The sequence below is a fragment of the Odocoileus virginianus genome, chromosome 10, assembly GCF_023699985.2.
Source record: "Odocoileus virginianus isolate 20LAN1187 ecotype Illinois chromosome 10, Ovbor_1.2, whole genome shotgun sequence".
NCBI classification, from domain to species: domain Eukaryota; kingdom Metazoa; phylum Chordata; class Mammalia; order Artiodactyla; family Cervidae; genus Odocoileus; species Odocoileus virginianus.
In genome coordinates this window covers 13,981,108-14,005,977 of record NC_069683.1, presented here as the reverse complement: position 1 = coordinate 14,005,977, position 24,870 = coordinate 13,981,108, and the positions used below count along the sequence as shown (strand labels likewise).

Below are 24,870 nucleotides of genomic sequence, written 5' to 3'. Positions count from 1 at the left end.
CCCAAAAAGAGGCTACCCAGGAAGTCCTCCTGTTCACGAGAGACATACAAGACACAGAATAGATGACCTTAGAGGGTTCAAAAGTGGGGAGCGAGGGCTAGACTTGACTTTATCTTCTTCCAAACAGAGTCTGGGACCTGTTCATTAAGCCACTAGCTCACGGTGACCTTGGGCAAGTGCCGCACCCATCTAAGCCTGTTTCCCGAGTAGCACAATGGAGCGGTCACTTCCACCTGGAGAGTGTGTGTCATCCTGGCCCCGAGGCTGCCCAGAGGGGCTCTCTGGAGGATTCTGCAGGCATCTGCTCTGCAGGCTCAGCACCGAGCCTGGTGACGGAGCAGGCAGTGTGTGTACTCTGGGATGAGAGTGCAGACACAGGCTGCCTGCGCCTGGCCCAGCTGCATGGCCTGGGGCAGGCCACTTCACCTCTGGGCCTCAGCTCTTACCACCTGCAAAACAGCTACCCAGGACGGTGACCTCAGAGCCTAAATGAGGTGCTGTGGGAAGTCCAAGCACTCAGCACGTGCTCCGTAAGTGTGAGATGTTATGATTACACGAGCATCCAAGCTGCCCCTTCACGGGTAGAACTCTGGATCTGATGCCGCCTGGGGCCCGAGAGAAGCCTGGGAGGTGGGCTGGGGGTCCTACTTCACCAGGAGGAAACTGAGGCTCAGGAAGGTAGAGAGACTCAGCTGCAAGGGGGAACCCTCATATGGTCACCCTGCCACCTCTAGAGTCACAAGCCAGGACAGGGAGGCCCCAGGGACCTGAGAGAGTTAGGTGCCCTCCGTCCTGAGCTGGGCACCGCAGGTGAGTGGGCCACCTCCAGGGAGTCTGCCCAGGTCTGTGGGGTTACTGAGAGGAGGGCGGGGCATGGCCAGGGTTCACTGTAAATCTCTGGGACTTTCACTGCCGACCCACCCAGAGGCGCTGGTGACTTGGCCAAGGCCTTGGGGACCTGCACCTGGGTGCCCACCACCCCTACCTCCAGGTGGCCCACCCACCTGCGAGGCCCAGCTCAGGACGGGGGAACCTAAGTTGCTTCAGGTCCCTGGGGGCACTCTGTGCTGGTTTGCGAATCTAGAGGTGGCAGGGTGACTCTCTGAGGGGACCGCCTTGCAGCCGAGTCCCTCCGTCGTCCCAAGCACGCTCCTTCTGGTCTCCATGAACTGCCCGCTGCCTTTTCTACATGTTCCAGTGTCCTTTCCCAGGACTTCACTGAAACTGTTCCCTCGCTGGAATGACTTCCCAATCCCTGCACTTCCAGATCTTAATACCTCCCGGCTGGCAGGGCCTTACTGAGCCCAGCATCCCCTCTGGGTCTCTAACTCCTCATCTGGGCAAAGGCAGACTTTGACTTGCTGATCTCTATCATCTCTTCTGAGGCCTAATCTCACCCAACGGATGGAGGCAGTCACCCTGTCCTCCGAAACCCCACAGTGCTCCGCGTGAAACTTCTTACAGCCCAGACCCCTGACTCCCGCGACTCAGGGTCACATGGATTGACACCTGTTCTTCCCTCCTAGCTGCCGGGTTTCCTGAGGGCAGGTGGGTTCCTCGACGTATTCATTTCTGTTTCCCTTCAGTGGGTGGTGGACGGACAGGTCGATGGACTGATGGTCAAGTGGAAATCAGCAGCCTCCCAGGAGCATCTGTGTCTTCAAATCGATTCTCGGAGCCCAGAAGACTCACCTGCAAGGAATGGAACACTGATGGTTGGGCGGCAGCATCCTTGGGCTGAGGGTGAGACACCGGAGCAGAGGAGAAAGAGAGGGTCCAAAGTCAAACCACCTGGGTAGGGCCCTCCTCGCCCTGTGTGCATTTCCCAGGGACCTGGGACCCTCCTCCACCAGGCTCTTCCTCCCATGTCCCCCCCACCCCACCCCAGCTCAGCACCTTCTCAGGCCCCACCGCCTCTTCACCTCCCAGCAAGACCCCTCTGCTTTGACCCCACCTACAAGACCCCTGCGGTCACACAGTTTGACACCACTGGTGAGCCCAGCAGACTTGGGCCTGCACATGTTCCTCTCAGCTCTCCCCGCAGCCCATCAGCATCTGTCCGGGTCCTCTGGGCCATCCAGTTTCCTGTATCACCAACAATTTGTTGATTCAGAGGCGAGAATGTCCAGCCAGATGTGGTGAGCTAAACCTTCCCCTCACTCCTGACCTCCACCAAAACCCCGTCCCCCACCCCTCCCCAGAGTCAGCCGGCTCTGAGTTTCGATCAGGAGCCCCTAGGGAGAGATCCGCGGTGACTTGGCCATTTCAATTCTCCTTCCCTGCGCCTGGCCCCCGGCACACCTTTTCCCAAGCAAAGCCACTAAATCACTTTTAAAAGATTTGAGGTTGTTTCTACTCAGCGAGTTTCCTGCCAGTACAGAATGTCTTCCAGGATCTGGGGAAGACAGGTTGGCTTGAATGGCTGTTCATTAGAGGAAGATTAATAGGGCCACTGATCCCATTAATGTGTTATTGACCCTTCCCTTAATATAACTGGCCAAACAGCTCAACCTCCAGCTCAAGGCAGAGTTTACTCGGGACTCGGGTCCCGTTCGTGGGGCAATCCATTGGCTCAGCCCCTCCTGCACTGCTTGGGCGGTACCAGATGAGCCCGTGTCCCATCTGTGAGGGTGTCCCCCTCACCTTTGATCTCATAGGCCAACAACATAACAACGAACAGTGAATGAGTGCTACCTATATGCTAGTTGCTCAATCAAGCACTTTACAGGCATAATTTTGTTTAATCCCATTAGTTCCATTTTACAGACAGGAAAACTAAGGTTTAGAGGGTTAAATAACCTTCACACAATCCTACGGGAATACTCGAACCCAACAACTCATAATGATAGCAGACACGAACCTCATACTTACTAAATGCCTAGCATTCCTCTATGTCAGCACTGGCCAAGAGAAATGTAATGGAAGTCACTGATATAACCTTCAATTTGCTAGTAACCACTTTCACTGTAAAGAAAGTGTAAAGAAGCGGTGCAATTAATTTTAATAATGTTTTATATTACCCAATATATCCAAAATACTATCATTTCAACATGTAATCAATGTAAAAAAATTATTAGAAAGATATTCTACTATTTCTTTGTGCTAAGCTTTCTAAATCTAGTGGTAATTTTCCTTCCCAGCACATCTCAGTTTGGATTAGCCACGTTTCAAGTGCTCAGTATCCACAGGTACCAAGTGGCTGCCCTGTTATTCCAGGTCTAGATACTTTATTCATTCATCTGTGTTCACATCCTATGGGGTGGCTTGAATTATTATCATCATCTCCATTTTAAACATAAATTATCGGAGATCGGAATGGTGAGGTGATATTGACCTAAGGTCACACAGCAGGTCAGTGGCAAGAATGGGATTCAAACCCAGCAGGCTGGCTGCAAAGCCTGCGTTCTTCCCCACTATGGAGTGCTGTCACGGCCCGTCGAGCAGGCAGGGCAGCCCTCCTCACACTGGAACGTGTAAAGTCTCCCTGCTCCAGGGTAGCAGGCCCTGAGGGGCCTTGAAGACCCAGGACTGTGGCTGCAGTCCCAGCAGAGCCGCGAAACAGCCTCCATGAAAGAGCTGTGCCTTCCTCAGCAGAAGGACGCGGACCGCGCCTAACGCTGCTTACAAGGGGCTCACGGTGGCTAGGGCCAGTGCCAGACATTTCACACGGGTTGTTTCGCTGATGCCCTGGGGCAACTCTGTGCAGGTGTGTGTGAGGGGGGTGTTATCCCATTGCACCCCCGAAAGACACTGAGGTTCAGAGAGGTTAGGTAACTTATCAAAGTCACACCGTCGGTGGCAGAGCTGGGAGTGGAACCCATGGCTGAGAAACTCTAAACCCCAGGCTCTGCCCTTTCAGTAGCTAAGGTGAAGGTCAAAGTGTTAGTTGGGCAGTCGTGTTTGACTCTTGCAGACCCCATGGACTGTAGTCTGCCAGGCTCCTCTGTCCATGAAATTCTCCAGGCAAGAATACAGGAGTGGGTAGCTATTCCCTTCTCCAGGGGATCTTCTGGACCCAGAGTGCGAACCCAGGTCTCCTGCATTGCAGGCAGATTCTCTACTGCCAGAGCCACCAAGAAGCAACCCCCAACTTAGCGGAGAGCTCCCAGAACCCAACCCCGCTCTCCAGGGCTTTGATCCCAGTTTCTAGCCTGGGTGGTGGTGCCTGGTGCACCTTCCAGCACCTTCTGCAGAGATCATGTTCATCCCATTATCTACTGTCAGTGTCCTGCCTGCATGGCCGCGCCTCCTCTCCCTCCTCACCCTCTGCTCCCCTATGCCTGAAATTCTTCACTTCATCCATGCCTGAAGTGCCGCTATTAGCCCTTTCTTAAATAAAACAAAACAAACGCCCCCTAAAGAAGCGATCAGTCAAACACTTGATGAGAATTCCACTGTCCAATCTCTGTCCCTCCCAGAGGCCTACTTGCAGGAACGAGAAGTTTAATAGGGAAGGAAATAAAGAATTCTCTTCAGTCAGAGTTAGATGAGCCCGCAGAGATCAGCCCGTCCAGCCCCTTCATTTCCCGCTCGGAGAAATTGAGACCCGGAGCATCCGGCGACCACGATCAGATATGGGTTGGAGGACACGCACTTGGGTCTGTGACTCCGACTGCAGCTGCACTCCCACCCTGCACTTCACTCCCTCTTAGAACAGGGCATGTGGATTACCTGGAAAGAGGGATCCACACTACCCTACACTCAGACCCTCCCTCTCAAGAGGCCCCAGGGCTCAAAGGTCTCAGCAAAGAATGTGCTCCATCAGCTTGGACCCTCCCAAGGGCAAAAGAGATAAACCCAGAAAGGTGCTGACTCTACCCACCTTCCCCCCAGGTCTGAAGGGCTTTCCTAATCAGCCTTATCCCCTCTCCTGAGTTGCGACAGAGGATCTAGGTATGATGCCCAGAAAAGCAGAAGTCTTCACTTCCCAGCAATGCCACGAGGCAGGGGTGATGACCGTCCCCATTTGACAGATGAGGCAACCGAGGCACAGAGAGATAAACAACCAACCACCTGGGCTGTCCCAAAACCTGGACTCCTGCCACTGCCCCAGAAGAAGGACTAAGGATTCCAGCACAGCGCTCCCAGTGCAGGGTTCTGCAAGACTAAGAACCCCACGCAGCTCTGATAAAGCTGACTTCCTACCACCCTGACGCCAGCTGCCACCTCAGCCCCTGCTGAGCCCACTGTGTGTAATTTGGTGCCAATTAGGAATGCGTGGGAACCATTAGTGCATTTAATTCCCAACCTAGAAACAGGTTCTGGGAAGCCAAGCTGCAATTAGCTGAGTTGCCTCCCCCCAGGCTGCCCGAGCCACCCTTTTTCTCACAGCTGAGCCCCCACCTTTGATGGGAACCATCCACCAACCACTTCCAGAGCCCCTCCTAGGGATCCAGGAGACCCGGATGGGAATTTGACTGGGCTCCTGCCCTTGAGCAGCGGCTAGGGAACAGCCTGGAAATGGAGCAGAGAGGCAGCTGCCAAAACCCTTGTTGCCAAAGACTCAGTGTCCCCATCTGTAGCATGGGGATAAAACCACTCAGCACCTCATCAGGTTGTCATGAAGAGTCATTTCTTAATTTATCCCACAAACTCTTTTGATCTCCTACTCAGCACCAGCTGTGGCTCCACCTACAGAGGACACAGGAAAATCAAGCCCTGACCTCATGGAGCCTTCACTCTGATGGGAAAGACAGACAACAGACAGTAAAACCATAATAAAATACATATATACGTGAAAATGAAGCAGTGTAATGAGATATAGAGGGACTGGAAGGGTTGACCAAAAAATGATGATCCCTATTGTTTTCATGACTATTACATTATGTGTTCAGTTGGGTCTTGAAAGCCCAATGGGATAGATCAGTGCAGGGAGAATACCAGTTGGAGGAAAGAGCATGCAAAGGCAGGAAGGGGTTTAATGAGGTCCTGCCACTGGTGGCTCAAGGATCTGAAATGGTCATGTGATCCACAGGGGACCCCAGCAAGACTGGAGAGGTGGGAATTCTGGCCTCAAAGGGCTGTGAATGCAATGCTCAGAAACATAACCTTATCCCGTGGGCAACAGGAGGCCATCAAAAAGACCTCAGAAGAGAGTCGAATGCCAAGACTTATGCTTCCAAAGGCCAGATGCGGCTGCAGCAGCCTGGTTGGAGGGGCGTGGGGAGGGAGGCTGCCCACGGAGGCTGTCAGTACTCAGAGACCATGCACAATCCCAGGGAGAGGCTGGGGCCGGGCCTGAGGGAGGCTGTGGGCAGGGAGAGAGGAGAGGTGTTCGGGAGGCAGATGAGAAAAGGGCTCGCTGACTGATGGGGTGTGGGAGGCGAGCGATGACTTGAGCGCTATGAATAACAGCGTCTTCTCGGGAACCGTGGGGGAGCAGCCCACCACGCCGGCAGCCCCGGCCCCGGATGAAAAGTGGCTGCAAGAGCTGTTGGGCAGACACTGGCTCCTCCGTGGTACACAGCCTGTCCCTGGTGTCCAACGACCCTCGGCTTCTTGGATGCCAGGCCTTCGTGTGCACTCCCTCTGCCTTTGGGACATGTCCGTTTTAGACAGGGCCCCATTCAGTGACGACTCCTTTGGGAAGCCTTCCCTGACTGCCCTGCAGTTAGTCACTCCCCTCTCCGGGTTTCATCAGGGCCCCACTCGCCAAGGTGTTGGCCCTTCCCCAGGGGAGGTCTTTGTCGCTTTCTTGGTTGTCTCCTCAAGTAACCTGCGAACTGCTCCAGGACAGGAGTGTCTGTCCCTTGTTGTAGTCTGGTGCCCAGTATACTAAGAGTGCGCTCTAGACATGTCTGCTGAATGAATGGGTGAAACAGAGTGGGACCACCCACTAAGATGTGGAATCCAGGGGATGGTGGTGAGCCGATCTAGGCTGGGAATGAAGGAGATGTGTCCACATGGATGCATGAGGCAGCTAGATATAAGCATCCAAAGCTCAGGGAGGTGAGCTGCCAGGTCATCTGACCCCCACCCCCAGCCCTGCCAGGCCTCCCCGACTCCCACCCCGAGAGCCACTTCTGCCGCAGTGATCCATGAGCCCCCTGAACAGAGGGACCGGGAGAGTGCGGGAATGTGGCACTGTCCCCCGAGCTCCTCAGGGAGCCTTTAGGGGATTTGGTTTCCATAAATACATGAGGTTTGGGGTTAACTGCACCTCCCTTCGTATATGGAGGGATGTGAAGTGAATCCGCTCTCCCTCCCTGCTCATCCTCACCAGGGAAGTGAGAGCAGACCCAGTACCAGCAGACCCAGGACCACTGCTCTTGGGGGAAGAAGAAATGACATTTTCCCTTTACATTGGAAATACTTAAAAGTCCCGAGAATAGATTTATAGGAATATTTTAACCTTTTCTTTGATCCTTGAAATGTCATTGTTCTGTGGGCTGAATCGCCAAATGTGACCTTTTCCTGTAGCCACAGGGCGGGGGAACCCCACTGGCTCTTTGAAAGGAGCTTCAGATGTTCCCCTGGCAGCTTCCCCAGCAGCCCACCCCGCCCCCCACCCCGAGCTCTGAGCTAGCAGAAGGATGGGTGAGTGGGAGAGGCAAGCAGGGGCCAGCCAGGGAGCGCCAGGCAGCACTCTGCTTGCCTCCTCAAGGGAAGACAAGCTAAGTGTGAGTCCATCGCTAGTTCACTCATTCTGTGGCCTTGGGTTAAGCTTTTTTTTTTTTTTTCCTCTTTCTCTTTAGGCCTCTGTTTCCTATAAAATGGGAAAAATTGTGGTACCTACTTTAAAGAGTTTTTGCAAAGACTAAATAAGACTATTCATGCTATATCAGTTGGTGCAGAACAAAAGCTGAAAATAAACAACCCCCACATTCCGTGGCTGACAACAGCGAACGTTCATTCTTGCACTCACGGGTCTGCAGGGTAACTAAGGCTGGGTGGACTAGGCTGGGTTTGGCTGGGTCAAGTCTTCTCTGTGCGTACTCTGCTCATGCTGGGCCGGATCTTAAGTGGACTGCTCTTCTCCGGGTGGCTCCGCTGCACTGCGAGGGGACCAGTGGAAATACACAATGCCTCTTAAGAATTGACTTGGAACTAGATCACTATCATTTCCACCCATCATCCAACGGCCAAATCAAGTCACATGACCAAACCCTCCATCATGGGATGAGGCAGAGGCACTGCCCCAAGGGAGAGGGGAGTGAATATTTGCCGAGCAATAATCCAATCTATTAAAGACTGTAACACCACTGGCACTGTGGCTGGCAGTGATAGAAACTCAGACTATTAATTCCCTTTCATCCCACATTGCATCATTATTATATTTTACAGCTCAGATTAATTCATTATAATTCACTGTAATAACATGAGTCTTTTTGGCTAAAAGTGCATATTTTATTGTTCAACATAAGTGGGCAGTGAAGTATTACATACATGTGAATTCTCCAAACAACAAAAGCCTACAAGCATCTTGATCTTAATTATTTTGATGGAAATGTTTCTAGAAGACGTTTCAGGCCTTCCCGCCTTCTTAAATGGAGACTCTCAAACACCATTTAATCCATGAGGTTGGTGCATTGAGACCATTGTGATGGGCACCAGCACAGCTCGGTGCTGATCTCCAGGGTCACTGAGACATTTGGTCTCTTTGCCCCACGGGGAGCACTCTTCCCATCCTGCCCCCTTCAGCAGTGGCCCCCAGACATCTGTCCTCCATGGGTCAGCTTCTTATCATCAGAAACGAAGGATCACAGATTCAGGCTAAATCTCCCAAGTGTCCTAAGGCTTTCAGGGCCCCCAATGAAAACTCTGCTACTGGCAGCACCAGGGAAAAACATCATTGTAATAGACTGTTGTGTTAGTTGCTCAGTCATGCCTGACTCTTTGTGGCCCATGGACTATATCCCACCAGGCTCCTCTGTTCATGGAATTCTCCAGGCAAGAACACTGGAGTGAGTTGCCATTTCCTTCTCCAGGGGATCTTCCCAGGGGTTCTAATCAAAGCAGAGTTTCTGAAGCTTTAAGCATAATGAAAAGTTGAAGAACTTTTAAAAGTGGTTATCTACTCATTTCATTTAAGGGGAAATCCTAGCAAGTAGCCCAGGGTCGGTGTGAAAGTCAGGAAACGGCACGGATGAGAAATGTAATGATCCACTAGAACCTATAAAACCTCCCTCCATCCCTTTGTTCCAAACTCTCATCTTACTTTCTTCCTCTCCCTCATCTCTCTCCTTTTCTGTAGATCTTTTATTTCCCCCTTTGATTTTCATCCTGCCTCCTTCCATCTTCCCCTTCTCATTTCCCTACTGGCAATAATGTGGAGGAGAGTGGAGGGTGAATGATTGCTACTCAAGCATAGTCCCAAAAGTCATTCCACCTCTTCAGATGTTACGCTTCTCCTTAACCTTAAAACTTTTCAGTTTCTGAAATCCCAAACAGCCACAAAATTCTGCAAAATCAAGTCATAATGCTCCTGTGAACACTTGGATTCTTTTTTCAGAAAATCAGTGACCCTCCATTTAAAAACCATCACCCATCCCCTGGAGACCAGGCTTCTGGTTATAAAGTTCTAGAGATTCCAAACTCCCCTGGATGAGCAGCTGCCCTCCGTGGAACTGTCCCTAGTGCTGAAATGGTATCCGTTCAGCCTGTCTCTGGTTCCCTGCTCCTTCATTTGAGAGCTCTGCCTTAGTACCACAACATTTTTTGTTTTTTTCCTGCCAGAGTGTTCTGAGCTGTTTCTAAGTGGGATGCATGACTGATGAGCGAGTCCCATGGCTTCCTTGTTATAGCCAATGACAGATGCCTGTCTGCTCAGCTGGCTGGGATTTTTTGGAAAAGGGTTTAGGCCAAGAACATATCATAACAGTTGTCTGTGAAAATAACCTCCAGGCTATGGCAATGAATGTTTTTGTACTGAGTCCCAGATCGGCCACACCAGCAGGCTAATTGTTAGCTGTGAACCCACTCCCTCTAGGACCTGGCTTCAAGTCAATATACCTGGGTTCTAGCCAATGCTCACCACTTGTCAGCTATGGGGAACTGGCAGTTACATCCCTGTTTCTGGGCCTCAGTCTCCCCATCTGTGTAACACAATCCCTAAGTTTCCAACTAACACTGACATTCTGGGACTTGATGATTACGTAGCCCAGAGTTTGTAAAGTGGAATGGAGGAGAAAGAGCTCTCAGCAAGGAGTGAAGAGCCCTTGGTCCCAGCTCTGCCACCATAAGCAGAGGCACCCTAGGCCATACCCTTGACCTCTCTGAGCCTTGGCTATAAAACTAGAACACCACTGTCCATCCATTTCCTGGTATCCTGAGGAGGTTCAGGTGAGGGAAAACCACGTGGTGCTGGGGATAGTTCAATCAAACAGGTACATTCTTTAGAGGGAGCTTGAGTTTCAGCACTCCTGAGGGCAAAGGATGTATGTGCTGTGCTCAGTCATGCCTGACTCTCTGCGATCCCCTGGACTGCATCCCACCAGGCTCCTCAGCCCATGGGGGTTTTCCAGGCAAGAATACTGGAGTGGGTTGCCATTCCCTTCTCCAGGGGATCTTCCCAACCCAGGGATCAAACCCAGGTCTCCTGACTTGCAGGCAGATTCTTTACTGACTGAACCACCAGGGAGGCCCAGGAGGTGAAGGAACCCAGTCTCTTTTGTTTTCCCATCTGGTTTCCCAGCCTGAAAGAGTCGGTAAGCCAGGGAGACATCAGTCTCCACTGTTGACCAAACATTCCAGATGCCAGATATATTCATTCCTTCATTCAGTAGATAATTCCTGAAACCCATCTACCGGCTGAGCAGGGAATCAGAGGTATACATGGTCCTGCCCTCATGGACCGCAGGATATGGTTAGCACGTGAGGCACTTATCCCCATGCTGGGTACCTGGTAATCATTTGTAAATACGGTGTTACAGGTGATGCTGGAGGATGCCCTGGCTACTGAGGGGCTAAACAGGAGGAGGACATGAGCAGCAGAGAGTAATATCAGAGATGGTTAGGAGTGAGCCAGAGGAAGCCTGGAGGAAGAGTGTTCCAGGCAATGAGAGCATCATGAGCCACTGGCCAAGGCAGGTGACAAGGATGACGGAGGACACCTCACCCCATGTAATTCTGCCATCCCAACACCTGCAAACCAGAATCTGGGGCCCAGGCTTCTGTCTCAGCTGGTATCTTAGCTGAGGGGCAGAGGTGGGTCGGATAGATTCCTGATACACTCTCCTGTTGTCCAGAGTTTCTGGGCATCAGGTGGCCAAGGGGAGGCTAAACCACATCTCACAAAAGGAGGGGCTTAACCCCATATTGCTAAAATCTGTCTTTGACTTCACCATCGTCACTAGCACCACGATTATTATTTATTGAACACTTACATAGGGCTTCCCTCATAGCTCAGCTGGTAAAGAATCTGCCTGCAATGCAGGAGACCTGGGTTCAATTCCTGGGTCGGGAAGAGCCCCTGGAGAAGGGAATAGCTACCCACTCTAGTACTCTTACCTGGAGAATTCCATGGACTATATAGTCCACACACAGTTGGACATGACTGAGCAACTTTCACTTTACATAGGCCAGAAGCTTTGTATTCTACCCCTACACTCTTTAAATCTATGAGGTAGGTGTGTTTGGACTCATTTTACAGATGAGTAAACTGAGGCTCAGAGGGCTTAGGTTTGCTGAAGGACACACGGCCTGGGGGAGGCCTAGAGTTAGATTGTTATTATACTGTCATGATAGCTGACCTTCCCTGAGCACCTACCTAGACACCCAGCAAAGCACTTCGGATACATTTGCCCGTTAAATCATCCCCAGCCCTATGAGGTAGGCACTATTATTAACCCCACTTTATGGGTGAAGAAGCTAAGTCCAAAGAAGGCAAGCAACCTGGCTGCGGTCACACAGCTAGGTCATCCCCGTGTCAGGGTTCTCATCCAGGTCTCAACCAGTGCCTCCCCATCCTGGTAACGGTTACACCATCAGCCGCGGTTCCTTTAACAAAACCTAGGAGGTGAAGGTGGGCGCTTCCTCTCCCTGCCTCTCAGGGCTGGCCTCTGCTCGTTCCTGCTCCGCAGTGGCGGGCAGCCCCCGGGCACCAGGATGGCACAGAGGCACGCCCGGGGCAGGGTGAGGAGCCACAGCCAAGATGACCTTGAGATCCCAGTGCTCCACCAGTTGGTAAACATCCCCAAGCTAAGTGTTTAAGCTCTTCCCGGAAAAGCTGCATGGAGGGGCTTCCATGTCTCAGGCTGGAAAGCGCCACTGGGCAGATTTATTCCTCGGGGAGGTCAGACAGCCACTGTATTTCACCATCAGGCCAACAAGGGCCCTCATTCTCTGGAATTATGTTTCTATCAAATATTCATTTGTCTGGTTTATGGGCTGCTAGAGACCTGGGCCCACCCGATCCTGCCAGCCACATGCTTGCCTGGACCGTGCCAATGCCAAACTTCCACTCTCTGCCCACAGCCCACTGTGTGGCTGGATGCCACCCCGATTAAGGGAAAATGCCTTCCTTGGGTCTATTCTTTCACCAGGTCAAACTGACCTCACCAGTTAGACCCTGGGAAGATTCTGCCCCTCCAATCTGCCAGAGGCAGAGAGGTAGACGGCCTCCTGCCTCCCTGCCCATTTTACAGACAGGGAATCAGAGGTGGAGGGACTTGTGCAAGGTCGTGGAGCTAGACTAGGGGAAAGCCAGGAATGAAGTCCAGGTCTGTCTGACTCCAAATCCCAGGTTTTTACCTGGAAGGGGGATCTGAGCATTCTGAAGCTACAGCAGTGGAAGGAAATTGCTGCTATTTCCCCCAAAGCAGAGGGGCTTCCCTGGTAGCTCAGTTGGTAAAGAATCCACCTGCAATGCAAGAGACCCTGGTTCACTTTCATTTTCCCCAAAGCAGTGGATCCGAGGTGTGGGCAGTCACATCTGCACCCTTCACTGAAGGACTGTCCTGGACTCACAGGAGCCGCCTTCTCAGAGATGACTGGGAACTCATGGACCCCCACCCCCAGGGTAGCCCACAGCCAGTGGAGGACTGATGTGGGGGTTATAACAAAGGAGACCTCTTGTCACTGGGTGGGACAAACTCTGAGAAAATTTCTACTCCAGGGCTCAGGGCTCAGGTGGGATCCGGCTAGTTGACGTCTCCTGAAACCAAACCACATCTTTTCTACTTTCTTCTGCCCTATTTTGCTTCTCTCCTTTCCTTACAAGTTTCTCCCAAGAGGCCTCCCTCTATAAAACTGATGCATAAGAATCCCCATTTCAGGTTCTAGTTCTCCAGAACCCATCCAAGACAGGTTCTTAAGCCCAGCAGCTCTTTACATTACCACCTGGAACTAATCTCTTGAAAAGTTTCTTGCTGCAGGAAGAATGGGAGGACTTCACCAGTTAGACCCTGGGAAGACTCTGCCCCTCCAATCTGCCAGTGGCAGAGAGGTAGACAGTCTCCTGCCTCTCTGCCCATTTTGCAGACCAGGAATCAAAGTCGAAGGGACTTGTGCAAGGTTGTAGAGCTAGACTCTGGGAAAGCCAGGAATGAAGTCCAGGTCTGTCTGACTCCAAATCCCAGGTCTTTCCCTGGAACGGGGGCTCTAAGTATTCTGAAGGAATGCCCTGAGCCCATGTTTGCCCATCTCATCTTTCAAGGTGCTATTAAAATGCCTCCTCATCCAAGCAGGCTTCCCTGCTTTCCTGCCAGAATTGACCAGGCTTTCTTCTGGGCATGTCATACGTGCTTTAGTCTAGCCTTTATTTCATTCCATTCTCAGTGAAATTTAGGGGTTTCTCTACTTTCTCCCCAACTAGCATGGGAATCCCTTGAGCCCAAAGCCACAAACATTTTCCTTAATAAAGACAAACCCAGGGCTTCCAAGAAGAGGCTAGAGGAATTTTCCCCTGGGGAGGTGAGCCTGCCTCAGGTTTTTCTCTGCTCATGGTGCACCATGCCTCCGAGGCCTCTGTCAGGCTGCTGTTGCCATTGGCATCCTGACCTCAAGGGACATGCAGGTATCGTAACATTTTGGCCCAGTCATGGCCAAATGCCCCCCTCAATGCCCCTGCCATCTAAGAGCTGGGCGGGACTTTCAGACCTGAGGTCAGGAAGGGTACCTGGGAACTAAACACAAAGAGAACGTTAAGCCAAATCATTTTTCCTGTCTTCCGTCTTTGGGCGCCCCCCACCCTCAGAAGTGTGCTGTGTCTGCACACACCATGTGACAATTTACTTCATATATTTATTTATATTGACTCTCTGTCTTTAATGCTGACCCTAAGAGGAAACTTTTCCCTCTCCTGCATGGGAAAACCAGTATCACTGTCCACCAATGCAACGTAACTGTAAAAATAGATACAGTATCTGTGAGGCAATGGCATGATAACCACTGTTAGTGTTTAGCTGCATGCCGCAACTAAAAATCTCACATGTCACAATGAAGATCCTGAGTGCCACAACTAAGACCCAGTGAGACCAAACAAACAAATTAAGCATTTTTTTAAAATGGGAACAGTGACAAGGGCTAGAGTGGTATTAATGACTCACACGTCCCCATCAGAGACTTTCTCCAGCCAAGATCAGCACTGAAAATGATTGCAAGAGAGTAACCTTCTCACTCACATCTCAGTGAGACTTGATGCCAGGCCTGTGGCTTTCCTGGTGGCTCAACCAGTAAGGAAGGAATCTGCCTGTAATGCGGGAGACCTGGGTTTGATCCCTGGGTAGGGAAGATCCCCTGGAGAAGGGAATGGCAACCCATTCCAGTATTCTGGCCTGGAGAATCCCCATGGACAGAGGAGCCTCGTGGACTATAGTCTATGGGGTCTCAAAGGGTGGGACTCAGCTGAGCAACTAACACCACCATGAGTGCCTGAAATCATCTGGGGAACACACACTTTGAGAAACGTGGCCCCAAGGATCTGGGTTGCAGGATCTGGGTCTTGCTTACTCATCTTCAGCCTACAGTCCACTGAGGAGGTCAACTCTCCCTCCCGGGGGATAGCCATGTGCCTCACTCATCCCTGATCTTGTGCCTGGCATACAGTAGGTGCTCAGGAATGGGTGTATGCAGTAGGTGCTCAGAAACGCTTGTAGTGAGGCTGAGAGGGATGTGGAGGAAGGGAGGGGAGGCAGTTATTGAACAGTCTGGCAACTGACTCAAATCTGTGAATTTCTAGTACGACAAAGACTGATTTTTATTTCTTTCTTTCTTTTACACAGTAAAGTGAGCTTTCTTTGTGTTTGAATAGAAAACACATACGCTCAGCACCCTATTGTGGAAAAAATCAGGCTTTATTGTAAAAACAATTGTGCCAAATTTAAAGTGGGGATTAAAATTGAAGCATGTTAAGTGTGGTCGTTAATACAACAGGCTTTTTCTCCCCATTGGGAAGGATGCTATTCTGGTGTGCCTTCTGCTTGCCTTTCCTGGGCTGACGGAAGCAAAGGGGGAGGGGGAGGGGTGCTCAGCGAGGCAGGAGGGGAGTCTCTGACTCCAGAGCACCTTAGGTAAGACATGAAAAACACGTGAACCCAACTTGCAAACAAAAACAGAAGACATATGAGCTGATGGAGGATCTTTTTTATTCTTATCTGTAAATATGTCTACAGCCAAAGGATCACACATTTATATGTTTTAAATCACTTAGAGTTATGGATTAAACAAACCCCCTCTGCTTAAAATGAACGCATAAAATTGGGGCTTTCTTGGAAACAGGACTGACCAGCATAGATCCCCCTTTTCCTCGACTTTGCCTGGTTTGTCATCTCCAACCAATTATGCAGGCTGCGGTGGTCACAGCTGTATTTTTCAAGCTTCTGTTATCTCTTGTGATCCTTACACTGACCCTCGGAGGTTGAGATCATCATCTGCATTTTACAGGGGTACAGAGAGGGTAGATCAGCCACCAAGGTCACAAAGCGAAGACAAGTGGAGAAAGGATTTGAACGGAGATGTGATCCCAAAGCCCTCGTTCCTAGGGAGACTTGCCCCCTGCCTCCCAAGAAGTTGCTCTAATAGGAGACTAGACCCTCAGCGACCCAGGAATGCAGGAGGGAAGTGGACTGAGGGGAAGAGGGAACCCAGGACATCCTTATTTCTGAGTACAGGCAGACCTCATTCTGTTGTGCTTTGCTTTATTGCACTTCACAGATACCGAGTTTTCTACAAATTAAAGATTTGCACCAACCCTGCATTGAGCAAGTCTATCAGTGCCACTTTTCCGTTAGCACTTTGCTCACTTCATGTCTCTGTGTCACATTTTGGTAATTCACACAATATTTCAAGCTTTTTCATTACTATTATCTTGGTTATCGTGATCTGTGAGCAGTGATCTTTGAGGTTACTATCACTCTTTCGGATGACAGAGTTTTTTAGCAATAAAGTATTTTTTAATTAAATTATGCACATTTTTGGACAAAATACTATTGTGCACTTAGTAAATCACAGTATATTGCAAACATAACTTTTATAAGAACTGGGAAACCAAAAAATCCATGACTCATTTTGCAATATTCTTCGAATTGCAGTGGTCTGGACCTGAACCTATAGTATCTCCAAAGTGTGCCCGTTTGTCTTATGTCCTTGGCCAGAACTAAGTGCTGGCAATTTTAAAGTAAAATGTAATCCTTGTCCACCAGAAACCCTCAGGCTATATTCAGAACGGCTGGGACCGATTTCTAAGACTCTGTGAGGCCACACAGTGTATTCAGAATAGGGGACCCAACCCTCAGAAGGAAAGGAAGAAAACAAAGAGAAAGGAAGGACAGGACATTTCAGAAAGGCATGGGAGTTCGCCTGAAAGAGCTCCCCATGACCCACGCTGGAACAAGTTGAGCAAAAAAGACAAATCACAATAGTACTGAAATCTAACCCAAAGAACAAAATACAAATCCATGAGTCCATACAGATATAAATAACCAGGGATAAAGATACAACTTTTCCTCACAGAAGAATTTCAAGTAATAAATCTAGAAGGAATGCATAAACACCACAGCAATATCAATAATTACCACAGACAAGACCCATCCATAGATGCTAAAATCTGTGGCTGAAAGTTTAAGCAGAAACAGGACATACTGTTTCAAAGTGGTTTAGTCACTAAGTCGTGTCCGACTCTTGAGAGCCTAAGGACTGTAGCCCGCCAGGCTCCTCTGTCCATGGGATTTCCCAGGCAAGAATACTGGAGTGGGTTGCCATTCCCTTCTCTAGGGGATCTTCCTGACCCAGGAATCACACCCAGGTCTCCTGTATTGCAGGCAGATTCTTTACTAACCGAGCCACCAGGGAAGCCCTTGTTTCCAAGTATATCCTCCCAAGAGATAAATAATTACAAAGAGAAAATTATTCATTTATTAGGGGAAAATCCTAGCAGACATCACCTGCACCAGGGCTAAGGTTCACATGGCCAGTTATATGTCCCTAAAACATGTCAACATCACGTGTCCCCATGTGATGCCCTGATGAAGCACCTCCTGCTGTGGAGTCCATCCTGGTAACACATAACCTCAATATAATCACAAGAAAATACCAGACAAACCCCAACTGGAGAACATCCCACATCAAAAAAAAAAAAAAAACCGACCAGCACCCTTCGAAAGTGCCAAGGTCATAAGAGGCCATGGGAGACTGAGGCAATGCCACAGATCGGTCTAGAGTAAGCAGTCATGGAGAAAGGACCGGCAACCCACTCTAGCATTCTTGCCCTGGAGAACTCCATGGATAGAGGAGCCTGGCGGGCTACAGTCCATGGGGTTGCAAAGAGTCGGACACAACTGAGCGACTGACACTGAGGAGTCATAATCGCTAAATGCAATGTGATGTCCTGGGCTGGATCCAACCAAGAAAAAGGACATTAGTGAAAAAACTGTTCAAATCCAAATATGTTCTAAACCTTAGCTGATAATATTGTAACAGGATGAATCTCTTAATTTTGATTGTTTATGATAAGCAATCATAAGGGAGAATCTGGTGAAGATGTGTGGAAACTCTTTACACTAGTTTTACAAGTCTTCCATGAGACTAAAATTATCTCAAAACATTTTTTTTTAATGCTGTGGCAAGCTGAATCATATTTTCCCCAAAGATATCTGTGTCCTGATCCCTAGAACTGGTAAATATTACCTTCAGTTCAGTTCAGTCACTCAGTAGAGCCTGACTCTTTGCAACCCCATGGACTGCAGCACACCATGCCTCTCTGTCCATCATCAACTCCCAGAGCTTGTTCAAATTCATATCCATTGACTTAGTGATGCCATCCAACCATCTCATCCTCTGTCATTCCTTCTTCTCCCACCTTCAATCTTTCCCAGCATCAGGGTCTTTTCCAATGAGTCAGTTCTTCGCATTAGGTGGCCAAAGTATTGGAGTTTCAGCTTCAGCACCAGTCCTTCCAATGAATATTCAGGACTGATTTCCTTTAGGATGGACTGGTTGGATCTCCTTGCAGTCCAAGGGACTCTCAAGAGTCTTCTCCAGAACAACAGTTCAAATATAGTCCAAATGTCACATCCATACATGACTATTGGAAAAACATTAGCTTTACCTTACATGCCGAACAAAAGAGACTTTATAGATAGGATTAATTATCTTGCCCTGGGGACCTTATCCTAGATAATTCCAGGTGAGCCTTCATTGCAATCACAGGTATCTTTACATAAAGTGGAAACAGAGGGAGACTTGACAGAGGCAGGAGAGAAGAAGCCCACGTGGTCAGAGAGATCAGAATTATGCAGCCCGGAGCCAAGGAAAGTGACAGGTCCCAGAAGCCAGAAGAGGCCAGGACCAGACTCCCGCCCTGGGGTCTCCAGAGGATGCACCATACTGATAACACCTTGATTTACACCAACGATACTGCTTGTGGACCTCTGGCCTTCAAAACCTTGAGAAAATAAATCTGTATTGGTATAAAACATCAAGTTTGTAGTACTTTGTTATAGCAGCAATAAAAAAGTAATAAAAATGTTATTGAAATTTTTGATAAGGTTGGCCTGGACAACCCCCAAAGCTCCTGCCAGCTGTGACATTCTTGATGCTTCAGCTCTGCCTGGTAGGACTGCATGACCATTGACCCCTGAGAGAGTCGCTCTGTACGTGCCCCAGAGCCTGCTGGGAGCTGCCAATCTAATGCCCTTCTCTTTCGCAGCTGCCAGGCTCACTAATGTCTCAAAGTCTCCTCCCTAACACCCCTGGGATCTGTCCAGCCTGAGGTCAAGGGGCAGAGCCGACATGTTCCAACTACTCTACCAAAGATGGAACAGCTCAGCTGTCCACCAGCTGAGGAACCCAGGAGGCTAGCCCCAAAATAACAGTAACCGTAATTACAGCTCTTCTTCCTTTATTGAGGGCCTATTATATGGCAGGCACGTTGCTGAGTGTTTTATATGCGCCAGCCCACTTAGTCCCCATAACCACCTCGTGGGCGGCTCAGAGAGGCTACAGGGCTTGCTCACAGTCACACAGCTATCCAGCAGCTGACTCAGGGTTCCAGCCCAGGTGTCTGTGACTCCAAAAGACCATGTCCCCAACGATCAAGCCACACTGCCCGTCCACCATCTGTTAGCCCTGCCTTCTCAGCTGTGTGCTCTCCTCACCACAGTGGGAAATCCAAAGCGACCCTCCTAGGGCCCCTGACTGCAAAGCATCCAGGCTTCAGCTGCCTTCAAGAACCCAGAGAGATGTGCAAGTGAGAAAACTCCTCACCCTTGAAACCAACTGAGGGAGTTGAGAGAACTTTTCACTTCACACAGGTATATTATTAGCCTCATTCGTTATCCCCAGGCATCTGAAGATGGCTCACAACCTCCAGTGTCACTGCTGAAGCCTTGGAGAAGTAGGGGTGGAGGTGAGGGGTGGGGGAGGGCGAGTCCAGGGAAGATGTGGGGCTCTGGAGTGAGCAGAGAATTTGGACTGCAGAGGCTGGCACATGACCTCGACCACCCATCAGCCAGCAATCCCATTTTGTCCAGCCATTTTGCCAAAGTGGGTCTGGGAACTGAGTCATAGCTCCCTTATTTAGGGGTGGGGGGTGGGGGGCAGGGTGAATGAGCAGACACTCCACCACTCTTGGACCAACCCGGGAGCCTTAGACCCTGGGATAAAACAGCTTCCCAGGGTCCAGACCCTCTGGGCAGTTTCTAGAGTGGTTAGAGCAATGGTCCACCTGAGCTTGAATCCCCAGCAAAGAAGTTCATGTCCTACTCGGCTAGGATCACAAACCCTTCAAGGGTTCAAGGGTTCTAGGGTACCTGTGAGGGTTCTAGAGTACCTGCGAGGGTACTAGGGTACTTGCGAGGGTGCTAGGGTAGCTGTGAGGGTACTAGGGTAGCTGTGAGGGTACTAGGGTAGCTGTGAGGGTACTAGGGTACTTGCGAGGGTACTAGGGTACCTGTGAGGGTACTAGGATACCTGCAAGGGTTCTAGGGTACCTGTCAGGGTACTAGGGTACTTGCAAGTATATCAGGCAGGAAACTTAAAAGTGCGACCTAGGCCTGGTGGGGTATGATGAGGAATGATGAAGGCTATGGCAAGAAAAAAAAACAATGCTCCCTTTGAAGCTTCGCATGTATTTTAGTTAAACACCAAGCTAACAAAACCAAGGGCGGGCTGGTTAGTGGCCTCCTGAGGGCAGTCCCCTCCTCCCACTCGCTCATTCTCCAGCCTCTTCCCAGGCCTCCTATGCCCACCATTTAGATCACACTTCCATTTCCGCCTCCACATGCTACCCCTTAGTTCCACCCCCTCCAGGGAGACCTCCCTGATGGCCCCAACCCTCAGGGACCTCCTCTCCCCCCTCGTCTCCGTTGCCTATGGGACGCACACTTGCCCAACATTGCAGGGTGTGTCAGGGTGCATTTGTGGCAGACTTGTCTTCGCAGCTGGACCTGAAGGGCAGGGCCCGGGCCTCAGGTCATGAGATTTCAGACCTAGAAAGACACTCTTCATGTTCTCTACCCTACCTCCAATATTCCACAGATTTTGATCACTTTTTGTCCAGGTCCTGGACTTATCTCATCCACACCATGGTTGCCCGGGTGGCTGATGAGTTTAGGATTGGAATACAGGACCCCTCTCCGAGTGCCCTGACTTTGCAACAAGCAGCCGCAGAGCTGACAAGGACCGGTGTGCTCCCGAACAGCCAGGCACCTTCAGACTCCTGGGCTCATTCTCCCCAACACAGAAACCGAAGTTCATCTGAAGAGAGTTAAAACTCTGAGCAACCCCAAATAAATAATAGGAACAGTTTACCCATTGCTTCGAGTGTGTCCGGCCCTGTTTAACGCTCACATCAACTCTAGAAGGAAGGGATTACCATTACTCCTGGTTTACAGAGGGGCTGCCTCACAGAGAAGTCAAGGGACTGGGCCAAGGTTATGCTGCTAGTAAATGCTGAAAAGTAATTCCTTCAGGTTCAAGGCAGAGCTAGGAACGAACTCCAGCCTCTATGTCTTCCACCCCCATGTTTCCTAGATTCGGCTCACCTGTTCCCGGATATTGTTCAGTGCCCTCTTCCTAGGGGCTTCCTTCTCCTGAACAACTACCACAGGCAATTATCTGGAAACACAGCTCCCCCACCCCAGCCTAGACAGCCTGGCAGGGAGGAAGCAGGTCATGCTCATGTCCACATCCCAGCACCCAGTCCAATGCCAAGCACGTGGGAAGCACTGGGTGATCATTCTGTTGAATAAACAAAACTCCAAGTGGTTGAAAGACAAAACTGACAGTGTGCCCGCTTTGCGGGAGGAGAGGCAGCCAGCCACCCTGGCCTCTCTGCTCTGGCTGCCCCAGCGATTCCATTTTCGCCCATAACAGGAGGCCCGACTCAGCCTGATCTGCTCCCAGCACAAGCTGCTCCTCGGGACTGTCCCTGTAGTAGGGGATTGCAAAGTCATATTGGATTAAGACCTGCTCCGGCTGTCACCCGTGGTGGAAAGCTCACCTATCAGGCAGCCCAGAAGGGCCTCGGTATCTAATGGAGATTTGCTAATAAGATCTGAGTTGGTGAGCTTTGCATCCTATTAACACGGGGGGAGTGCAGGCCTGCCTGTCTCCTGGAAAATTGCAAACACAATAGAAAAGTCGCTTATGAATATTAATGGCACTGGAAACAATGCTGAGAGAAATTGTTGATGTGATTGGGAAGCTGGGAGGGGACTGTGGAGTGAGGTGGGGGGGTTGGGCAACCTCTCTTCTCTCCCACCCATGCCTGTCCCTTCAGAGTTGCCTGGAAGTGACAGGTCTGCCTGGCTGTCACAGCTAGATCGAGAGCAACCAGCCTGATGACCCCAGAAGGGAGCCTTGAGCCTGATTTCAGGGTCCAGACTTCCCTCCCCAGATCCATGCAGGCCAGACCAGAGTCAAGTTTGTGGAGGCTCACGGTGAAGTGTTTGGGAAGGAACTCGGGATCCCCCATTTCTCCTCCCAGATTTTTCAGGTCAGACGAGCATCCCTCTGAAGCTCTTACCTGAAACTAAGACTTGTCCAGAGGAGTTTCCAACACGGAACACCCAGGCAGACCCGTGTGCACGGGTCTTCGCACAGCTGACACCCAGAGAAACTCTTGGCACAGCCCAAAGAATCATCAAGTCCAAAGGATGCTTGGCAAGCTCTCCTACCCACCACCCACAGTTCCAAAACCATGTTCTGAGGAGCCTTGGGGTCAGGAGAGGTGCTTCATTGGAGAGCGGGCAGGCTAAAAAGGTTGGGTTGCAGGTTCAAGCCTGGAATTCAGATCTCCAATCCCCCTTGGTTCCCCTGATTTGAAGCTGAGATAGAACCTGAGGACCCAGGGGTGAGTGAGACATAATCCCTCCCCTGCTAGGAACTCAGAGTCAGACAGGGAAGGCAGATGTCAGTCACACGCTCATCCCATCACAGACCCCCTACTGAGGGCTCTGACCCAGTATTTTGTGTCCTACTCATCACTGAAGAAATAGCACAGACCCCCGTAGGAAATGAATAATGGCCGCGAGCAGACAGTCTACAGGATCAGAGTGAGCACAGAGGGGTGACGCCCAGTGCACACAGGTCCTTCTGTTCAATGCCAAGTACAAAGCAAGGCCTTTTCTCCACCAGCTGGGCAATTTCGCAAAAGCAACAAACTCCCCGGAGCTCCAGCTTCCCCATTTGTAACCTGGCAGTAGAATACACAAGTGTGTGTGCTCATTCAGTCATGTCTGACTCTTTGTGACCCCTTGGACTGTAGCCCACCAGGCTCCTCTGTCCCTGGATTTCTCCAGGCAAGAATACTGGAGTGGGTTGTCATGCCCTCTTCCAGGGGATCTTCCCAGCCCAGGGATAGAACCCAAGTCTCCTGTGTCTCCTGCTTTGCAGGCGGATTCTTTACCCCCCTGAGCCATCTGGGGAGCCCAGAATACATACATGGTAGGCTTAAGATAGTGTAAGTACAGTGGGCAGACCACTCTGGCATACAGGAGGCACTCAATACATCTCCAGTTCCTTCTTTTCTTCTCTCCTTGTGTAGGGTGAAGTCCTTCAAACATCCATCCAATCTTCTTCTCTGAATGGGTCCTCCCCAGTTTTTAGTCCTTCTGATCTCTGCGGGACTGACCCTGCCCTCTAGGGCGGGCCTGTGAGTCAGGCTTGGCCAATCAGAGTGCACTGTTGCCTGTCCATACTGATTGGTTCAGAGATGGGTTTGTTCCCTGACTGGGCCAATCAGAGACAAAGGGGCTCAACTTCAGGACTTTGGCTGGTACTTGCTGGTTCTGCAAAGGCTCCTGAGAGGGACTGGTATATGCCTGTTGCTGCTGGCAGCCATTTTGTGCCCAGGAGGCGGGTGTCATCTGGGAAAGAAATCCTCATCGAGGAAAGCTGAGCTAGGAGATGGGCAAAAATAAGATTCTTGGATATGTTTGTTATACGAGCCAACATATTCTTTTTTCTTTAAGCCAGTTGGGTTTCTGTCCCTTGCTATTTGCTGAATGAGTTTTAACTAGCCCATTCAGCCACATGAGGCTTCTGTTCAACTTGAACTTGAAGCTAGCAGATAGCCCATTCGCTCCTTCCTCACTCATACCTCCTACCCAACTCAAGGATCTAATTACCTTGAAAGACTCAGGATTTGGGAAGCCTTGGTCTCCATTTCTGAGATTATTCATCATCTATCCACTATTCCAACCTGGTGTCAGCTCCTCCATCTGCTTCTCAGTCACAGCTGGAGTGCAGAAGTGTAGACCTTCTCAGGCTCTGGGGAGGGAGGTCCCGGCCCATCCCTCTGTATATACACAGCCTGGGAGAGTGTGGAAAAGTGTGGAACCCACACAGTCCTACCCAGCCAGGCTACCAAAACTTGGCATTGTGGGGGGAGGAGGGTCATGGGAGAGGGGTGACTTCTTGAGTTAGACCAGATTCTCAAACTCGTGGCCCACAGCCAAACTCAACCTGCAGCTATGTTTGTATTTCACAGCTAGTCTGTGTTTCAGTTTTTTTAATTTAAACATTTTTAGGAGAGAAGTGTATCTTCCAGCTTACCAAAGACCCACAGTTCTGTGTTTTCCACACCTGTGAAGCTCCATAGATTTGTATGACATGTCTAGCCTCCAAGGTCACTTGAGGCTACAACCCCTGGTGAGACCTCCAGCTGCCTTTCCTGAGGGTCCACGCAGAGAGACTGGGTGATGTGGTCGGTGTTTCTGGTTTGCAAGGTTACTTGGCACAAGGTGGGGAAAGGCCAGTAATTATCATGAATTATCAGTGAGCCCCCAGGGGGGTATACATGACCTCTCTTGCCTCTTCTTGCTCCAACACACCACAGACCCAAGCTTTAGGCCTGCCCAGACTCTCTGTCGGTCTGCCTGATGCTGGTTTTTGTCTGTCTTCCAGGGCTCCTCCCTGCTTATACTCACCTGTTCACCCACAAGTGCTGGGCCATCCCACCCTGCCCAGGGCCCCAGGAGGAACTGCTCCAGG

General features: G+C 50.4%; 1 long non-coding RNA gene across 1 annotated transcript; it reads right to left on the bottom strand.

Moving 5' to 3' along the window:
* Window positions 1-1,129: 1,129 nt before the first annotated feature.
* Window positions 1,130-23,510, bottom strand: LOC110122646 (uncharacterized). The gene is made up of 3 exons (XR_002309290.2): window positions 23,320-23,510; window positions 7,865-7,994; window positions 1,130-1,692 (listed from the first exon to the last, which is right to left on the bottom strand). It is a non-coding gene; the product is annotated as an uncharacterized lncRNA (long non-coding RNA).
* Between the last annotated feature and the right edge of the window lie 1,360 nt (window positions 23,511-24,870).